The sequence below is a fragment of the Palaemon carinicauda genome, chromosome 3 (genome assembly GCF_036898095.1).
Source record: "Palaemon carinicauda isolate YSFRI2023 chromosome 3, ASM3689809v2, whole genome shotgun sequence".
NCBI lineage: Eukaryota > Metazoa > Arthropoda > Malacostraca > Decapoda > Palaemonidae > Palaemon > Palaemon carinicauda.
In genome coordinates, this window is record NC_090727.1 from 170,628,770 (window position 1) to 170,638,363 (window position 9,594).

Below are 9,594 nucleotides of genomic sequence, written 5' to 3' on the forward strand. Positions count from 1 at the left end.
ATCGTTTTGATTGAAGGCTGTCGTCACCTTTGCCCTCTGCCCCTCCGCTGATCAAAATATGCTCTGATAAAGGCTCACATGCCTCGATACTGAAGAAGAAATGGCCTTGAGATAATGATTAATAGATAGGAAGCTTTTGATAAGGAGTGTCACTGACTTACAACCAGTTGAATAACCCGTTTTCTTATATATTACTGTGTACACTTACAAATTATCTATTTAATTATTCTGCTGACAATATATTTTGACATTTGGTCAGAGGCATGTTTTACCAAAAATTTTTGACTTGAAAGTTACCAACGGTATTAACTTCATTCGATTATAGTAACTCAGTCTCAATGTTCTTTTTTTTTTTAATTATAGATATATGTAGTCGAGGAAGAAATATAGTTCATGTTTTCGAGACGTCAAGTAGTTGTATTGTGAATTCATTGCTAAGTTAACACAGACGCGCACACACGCACACACACATATGTATATATATATATATATATATATATATATATATAGATAGATAGATAGATAGATAGATACAGTATATTATATACATATATAGACATACACATAAACACATATATATCTAGGTGGCCGGTATGTTGATTCCAGGTTTTGTGATTCCGGTTATTTGATTCCTTGTAGGTTGATTCCCGATAGTTTATTTCCTGATTGACCATACCTATTCGGGTAATTAAGACAATATACCATTTATATACAAAATAAACTTCCAAGGGATATGCTTGCTTTCATCTGCCACTTAGATTTTTACTTGGAAAAAAAAACTTTTAAAATTAGCCAGTTTTTAACCATGCCTCGTACCGTTCAAAATACCCGTGGAAGAAAGAAACTTGTAGAAGACTTGAATTACATTTATGAAAATCAGAACAAATGCTGATGGATCTAATATGCATTGGTGTTGTGATGTGAAGAGCTGCAAAGCATGCATGCATATCCCAACAAGATAGAATTACTACGAGGTTTTGATATGGGTTTTAAAGAAAGATATCACAGAGATGTTGAATTCAGTAAGAAAGTTGGGTGTTTTTATGCCACCTTTCATCCCTTCCAATGACTTATGACGAGCCTACAGACAAGGACTTACCTCGAGAATTGGTTTCATATTTTGAAGAAAGTTATATTGGGTGTGGAAGAATAGCACCTCGTTTTTATATTCATATATGAAATCACGTTGTAGAACGTTGCAAGATTAACCTGTCACCAATAACAATTGCAAGGGTACCACTTTCCGATTGAGGAAGGAGTTAGACATGGAGACACCATCTCTCCTAGATTATTCATAGCATGTCTAGAAGTTTTTAAGAATTTAGATTTGGAAAATGTAGGAATCAATATTAATAGGGAATACCTCAACAACTTAAGATTTGAAGATGACATAGTTGTGTTGAGTGAATCACGGGAGGAATTACAAACGATGATAGAATATTTGAATAGAGAAACCAGAAATCTAAGACTGAAAATGAAAATGAGTCAAACTAAGATAATGTTCAATGGAAAAGCAGAGAGACAACAAATAAGAGCTTCTAGATTTGTTGATGAATATACGTACTTAAGACAGACAGTGTTTCCTCAGGACACGAGACTGAAATTGAAAGGATATGCATAAGATGGAGAGCATGTGATAAACAAAATGAGATTAAGAAAAGTAAAATGCCACTTTCTCTAAAAAGAAGAGTATTTAATGAGATGGTCCTATCAATATCAACTTATGCATCAGAAACTTCGAGCCTCACTAAAGCCTTAGACCATAAGCTAGTTACAGGTTAAAGACTATGGAAAGAATAATGATGGGAAAAACACTAAGAGACAGAAAAAGAGCAACGTGGATAAGAGAGCAAACTAAAGTAAAAGATAGACTAACAACTTGTAATAAAAAAAATAAATGGACATGAACAGGGCATACAATGAGAATGACAAATGATAGATGGACTTTAAGAATGAAAGAATGTGTCCCTAACGATTGTAAAGGAAGCAGGGAAAGAGAGGGAAGACGATGGATTGGCGAACTAAGGAAGTTTGCGGGCGTGGACTCACAGAAGGACATGTCTGAGGCCTTTTTTCTGCTGTGAAATTGTAATGATATATATATATATATATATATATATATATATATATATATATATATATATATATATGTGTGTGTGTGTGTGTGTGTGTGTGTGTGTGTATTGTTTGTGTTTGCAAGTGTGATTGTATACGCACTCTTGGATACTCTTATCGCTAAGACCTTTGAACGCTGACGGAAAACAATTAGAAGACCATAATGTATACCTCTGATAGTGAGATTTCACTCATCTCCCTTGCAGTTAACAAGTTAAGGGAAGAACTGAAATTTCTTCTTTAGGGTTTTGTTTAGGGAAAATAATCTACAAAAAAATTTCGTGGTTAAAGGATATTGCAACTATTGCAAATACGTTATTTATATACCTGATGAGAGTTAGTAGTAAAATCTCTCTCTCTCTCTCTCTCTCTCTCTCTCTCTCTCTCTCTGCAACATTACTGTATAGTCATTCATCTTTTCCCATATCTACTCATCATCATGACTGCGCTAAGCTCATGTCCCTTGCTAGTGCTTCCAAGCCTTCCCTGATATTCCGAGCAAAAATGGCATATGATATGTAATTGAATGTTTTTACTTATAATTTTTACATGCAAATTCCTGATGAATCAAATATAGGATGCAAGCGCACTAGCGCAGTGCAGCGTTTCATGTATTTACTGACAATGCCACAATCAAGTACAATAGGAAAGAAAATGTACAGGTGTAGGAGAAGTAGAGACCACGATAAGACCACTTATTTTTTTTTTATAATGTTATCAGTTACAATGTCAGGGTACCATTAATCAAATTACACAGTAGAATTTACTGGTCTTACACATCGTTTCTTTTCTTATATCATTACTTGGATTCATCATTTAGCAGACACATCATCAGTGCCCTAGGCCTTTTCGATCCGGGATCTTTAAATTTTACAAGGCCGAATTATGATTATAGGTTTGCTAGAAACGCCCCAAATTCCTCTTTCGTCCCCTGCTGTAAAACTTGGGGCTTATTATGTATTGGTCGACACCCGTAACTCTTGACTGTAGCAATGCATTAAGATGGATAAAATTCTCCATGCAAGGCAGTCCGTTTATCAATGACTGTTATTTGATTTGTGAGTTAAGTCTTGGTTTACATAACGAGGTTCAATTGTACATTTAAAATTAGTTGCCATATGATAATAATACACTTTGAAACCATGAAACAATTCTTACAGTAAACATAGTATATTTTAAAAAAAATATTTTTGATAATGTGGGTTATTACGATAGAAATACTAATATGTTTATATGAGGATTCTATTTCTCAGAAATAATACCAAATAAAGCGATCAGGCAACGTATTCAAGGTCCGAAGATGCCCGACATTGGTCTCCGGGTTCCCAGGTACAGAAAGATCATAACTGAATGGCATCTATATGCCAGATGAATGATAATAGCCCTCCGCAACGTATTTCTCAACTAGCGTACGAAACCTCAACGTTCGGGACGAATATTTAATTATTTTCTCTAATCGTAGCGGAAAATTTTGATGCGTAGTTGACTGTTGATTTTATAAAACACAAGCATCAGTTCATAACGTCAATAAAGGCAAAATAATAAAGTTATAAACTCCAAAGCACCTCTATTATGTTAACGTGTCCTATTTATATTAATCAATAATCATGTGTTTGTTTACGCACTCACTTCAGATATGTATGTAGAAAGAAGTCGGACAATTCACACTTGATATATATTTACAAGAACCCATACGTATACTATAGATCCATCTTTAATTTAGTGAAGAAAATTTCACACTTATGTTGGAGAAACTATTTTGAGGTTATTGCATATGATTATAAACAATGCCAGTACACATGCACTGTATATATATATATATATATATATATATATATATATATATATATATATATATATATATATATATATATATATATATTTATATATATATATACTGTGTATATATATTGTATATATATATATATATATATATATATATATATATATATATATATATATATATATATATATATATTAAAACGCAATTGAGAAGCTTGGAAGTAAAAGCTTATGGCCAAATCATTGTGAAGCTGTGAATATGAAATCAAAGACAATATAAATTAAACCCAAATGTCTTAGAAATATATATATATATATATATATATATATATATATATATATATATATATATATATATACATACATACATACATACATATATATATATATATATATATATATATATATATATATATATATATATTTATATATATACCAAAAGTTGATAAACCTAATACTTTGAAATTGGTAGGCCTAATCTTTGATAAAAAGCAGCTATGTATTTTTTTCCATAATACCAACCTTTGAAAGTAGAAAATCACATGTAAAGATATATATTAAAATCCGCTGATTTGCTGATATGGTTAATCCGCTGAGTGGACCCATTGTAGATTCTAACATTAATAACAAAAACTAAATCAAGTAATGCGTAGATCATCAGTGAGGTCGGCTTGTGTGCCTCAATGCAGTAGCACTATATCCAAGTTCCATTTCGTAAATTAATGTCCAGTGGAGCTATTTACATACACACACACACGCACATACACACACACACACACACACACACACACATATATATATATATATATATATATATATATATATATATATATATATATATATATATACAGTATATGTGTGTGTTTATATATTTTCTGTCAACGTTAAGCCATATTTTTTTCTATGAGTAGCACTAAAGAAGAGCAGCACATGTCACAGTTCTATTCATCCTTAAACTTCTGAATTGTGAGTGAATTGCCTGTTCAGTAAAAAACTTACACGATATATATAAGTCTCTTCATTCATTCATACTGAAGGCTCGTGGAGTTTATTTTTTTCTGCCAAGCTTCTCACAAAAAAAAAAAAAATATTTCATAACGACGCTTAATTCACACACTCTCTCCTTGGCTTGAACCCACACTAGTTTTTTTCATATCACTCCCACTGTCCTGTCTCTCTTTCTCAGCCTAATCTAAATCCAACCACACACGTTTCTGTGTATATTAAGTAATTTAATGTCACTGTGATTCATAGAGTCTATCTTTTATACTTACAATGATAGAACACAGCACTTTTTCCCCTCACCTATTCCTTCGGAACCTTTTTTCTCACTCTGAGATACCTAAGAATTCTGGTCATCCACTCAACCACACTCTCACCTTTGAACTGCTGTAGTTTTTAGTCGTTTGAACCCTGGTGTCTTTCTTTTTTTTATCCTTTTAACAATCTTTCTTATAACCGCTATAACCACTCCCATAAGCATTCTTAGACTTACAGTAACCCTTCCCTTCCAAAGTTTGCTTCACGCAGCGCTGCCAGTCTTTAATCTAGCTTGCACACCCAACAGCCCTTCAAAATACTTTCTGCACCAATCAATGACCATGATTGCATCCAACAGCATCATTTATTCTGATATCCGTTTTTTCAGTAACTTTTCTCAGTATTTGCTTCCCTGTAAAACCATTTTCTATACTCTAAAAGTCTCCTTCACCTGTTCTTTATTTTTGTTAAATGACACCATTTTCTCTCAAGCTATCATTTACCTTATTAATAATGCCTGCATCTTCTCTTCTTCTCTTTTCCATCATTAACCATTTTGTTTCATCGCCTCACCACTTAATATTTTCCTTCTCTCTTTCAAGTCTCGAGAATTTTCTCATGGAATTGGGTAATATTACTCCTCCGATAAGGCAGTTGGTCTGACCATCACTGAACCTGCATGGCCTCAATCTTTCTCTGGTCGATCACCATTCCGACCTGTCTCCCCTCCAGTACTAACATATCAATCATTTCCTGCATGCCAACTATTGTATAGACAATTAGAACTATATCATCTGTACATTCAAGATAACATAATCTCTGGTTTCCTTTCCACTGAATGTCGTTACTCATTCATTGAATTACCTTGTTCATAACATAATCACTTAACAAAATAAACAGTAGAGGGGACAGTATTCCACTCTGTAGTACTCCAGTCGACTTCAAATGCATATGTAAGAATACCATCAACCATTACCTTACAACAAGTTCCACTATGCATATCCATTATGATGTTTACAATCTTCTCTGGTATCCCAAAGTGCCTCAGAATCCTTATTAATATTCTACGTGAAATACTATCAAATGCTTTCTCAAAGCCCACAAAACATAAAACAAGGGATGATTTTAGTTCGTTGCACTGTTGAGCTACATTATATGTCGTAGAATGAAAATTTAATAGTCACGTCCTGGACCCTTTTCTGAAACCTGCGTGCTTTTTTCGAAGTATTACGTCTATTGCAGATTGTATCCTATTCAATATCCTTAAAGAAAAAATGTTCATGACTACTGGTGTCTTAGTTACAGTTACATTTATATACATGCAGACATGCAAGCATACATACATACATACGTTTAAATTTTAGCCTCTGAATTTTTAATGAAACCCCATTATGTTGGGAGGTGTATCCAAGGAGGTTAGCTATATTCCCCTTCGAACATCTCTGCCAATAGAGAGCGTCTAAGTAGGTCACTTCGGTTGGATCGAAGGATAATTGTTAGTATGTACATCAACGGCCATCCCACAGAGATCTTAACGTCCAGAGAGAGAGAGAGAGAGAGAGAGAGAGAGAGAGAGAGAGAGAGAGAGAGAGAGCTTCTAGATTGAGAAGCATTATACAGGATCATACGTAACTGAAGTCCATCACACGGGACTGCATGAGTCATTCCTTACTAACAATATTTTTGATCGCTTGTAAAATACGTTTTTTCGTCTCACTCCGTTAGTGTCATAGTTCTGTGCTTACAAATACCGTGTGTGTGTGTATATATATATATATATATATATATATATATATATATATATATATATATATATATATATGTATATATATAAATATATATATATACATATATATTATATATATGTATATATATATGTGTGTATATACACTATATATATATATATATATATATATATATATATATATATATATATATATATATATATACATATATACATATGTACACACGCACACAGTAGTAAGGTTGGGCTTATTGATTCTATCAATTGTCCTACTAAAATGCCAGAGAGAGAGAGAGAGAGAGAGAGAGAGAGAGAGAGAGAGAGAGAGAGAGAGAGAGAGAGTTTATTGATTATATCATCTATCTGATTAGGGTACTTTATCCTTCGTTAACTGACGTAATAAATTGTGTACCTCCTATACATATTGTAATTGTTTGACCTAATATGGTAGATGATAATAAAATTCCATGATACTAATTTTCTTAACGTCCTAATTAATTTCACATAATACCAATTAATTTTCTTCCATTGGTTTTATATGGAGATGGTCCCCATTTTGTCCATTATTTTTCCAGTACATATCTGCGCTATTTCTAGTGATAGTTTATCTTTCTTCCTGAGTAATTCCAAATAGTCTTGTTGTTTTTTAATATTTTGTGGTATAGTATAGGATAGTCATAGTGTTGTGTGCATGTAAGTCTTTTTTCCAGTCTTAGATTTATCCAGCCACCTGTTGAGATACTACCGCTAGAGAGTTATTGGGTCCTTTGACTGGCCAGACAGTACCACGTTAGATACCTTTGTCTGGTTACGGCTTATTTCATATTTGCTGATACATACACAGAATAGTCTGGCCTATTCTTTATATATACTCCTCTTTCTTCATACACTTGACAACACTGATATTACCAAACAATTCTTCTCCTCTCAAGAGGTTAACTACTGTACTGTAATTTAGTGGCTACTTTCCTCATGGTAAGATTAGAAGATACTCTTTAGCTGTGGTAAGTACCTCTTGTAGGAGAACGACACTCCAAATTCAAACCATTATTCTCTAGTTTTGGGTAGTGCCATAGTCTCTGTACCATGGTCTTCCTCTGTCTTGGGTTAAAGATATCTTGCTTGAGGGTACACTCGGGCACACTATTCTATCTTGTTTCTCTTCCTCTTGTTATTTTGAAGTTTTCATCAACTAGTTATTTTAAAGTTTTTATAGTTTATATAATGAAAGATTTATTTTTTATGTTATTATTGTTCTTAAACTTCTCTTGTAGTTTATTTCCTTATTTCCTCTTCTCGCTGGGCTATTTTCCCTGTTGGAGCCCTTGGGCTTATAGCATCCTGCTTTTCCAATTAGGGTAGTTGCTTAGCAAGTATTATATAATATAGTAATACTTGTAGTTGCACTAAATACGATATAAAACTCGAAGATTTCTCATAAAATTATTAAGATTCCTGTTCAGTATCTCAATGTAAGTCAAATTACAAATTTATATTAATTGTTGTTTTTAATTGTTACCCATGGGTGATCATTTCTCAAGATTATTTGCTCATATTTAGTTTTTCTTTGTTTTAAAGATAAGCCTGCAGCTTTTCCTGGTAAGTAAACGCTTGTGGTCCATTACTTGGGAGACCTTGGTATCGTATTCCAGAAGTCCTACGTTGCATTTCTCAATTTATTTTCAACGTATATTATTATTATTATTATTATTATTATTATTATTATTATTATTATTATTATTACTTGCCAAGCTACAATCCAAGTTGGAAAAGCAGGATGCTATAAGTCTAAGGGCTCCAACGGGGAAAAATAGCCCAGTTAGAAAAGGAAATAACAAGAGAAGTAATGAATGATATAGCATATTCTGATAACATTAAAATATATATCTCACACGTAAATTATGAAATCTTAAAAAAAGAAAACAAGAGTAATAGATATAAGATAGAATAGTGCGTCCGAGTGTTACCTCAAGCAAGAGAACTCTAGCCAAAGACAGTGAAAGACCATGATACAGAGACTGGCATTAACCAAGACTAGGTAACAATGGTTTGATTTTGGAGTGTCCGTCTCTTGGAAGAGCTGCTTACCATAACTAAAGAGTCTCTTCTATAGCTTTATTATTATAAATAAAACTTTATAATTGTAAAAGCCCCCCCCCCCTCTCTCTCTCTCTCTCTCTCTCTCTCTCTCTCTCTCTCTCTCTCTCTCTCTCTCTCTCTCTCTCTCAAACATACTGTTTATCAGCCCACACCCATTACAATATTGTAATTTAAGACTACGGCGTGCAGTGTATTCACTATAGAACCATGAATGCTCGTAGTTTGCTGAATTAGCATCTTTATAATGAATCTTGTTGGAAAATATCAAGAAACTATTTAGCATTATCAATATCTTTTATGTACTTTTTATGTGTTACTTTTATCACATGTGGCACTTTCAAGGCTTGTTCAAATCATTCTGCTTTTCATATTGCCGTTAATATATATATATATATATATATATATATATATATATATATATATATATATATATATATATACATATGTACAGTATATATATATATATATATATATATATATACATATGTACAGTATATGTATATATATATATATATATATATATATATATATATATATATATATATATATATATATATATATATATATCATTAGCCTTAACTAGACCACTCCAG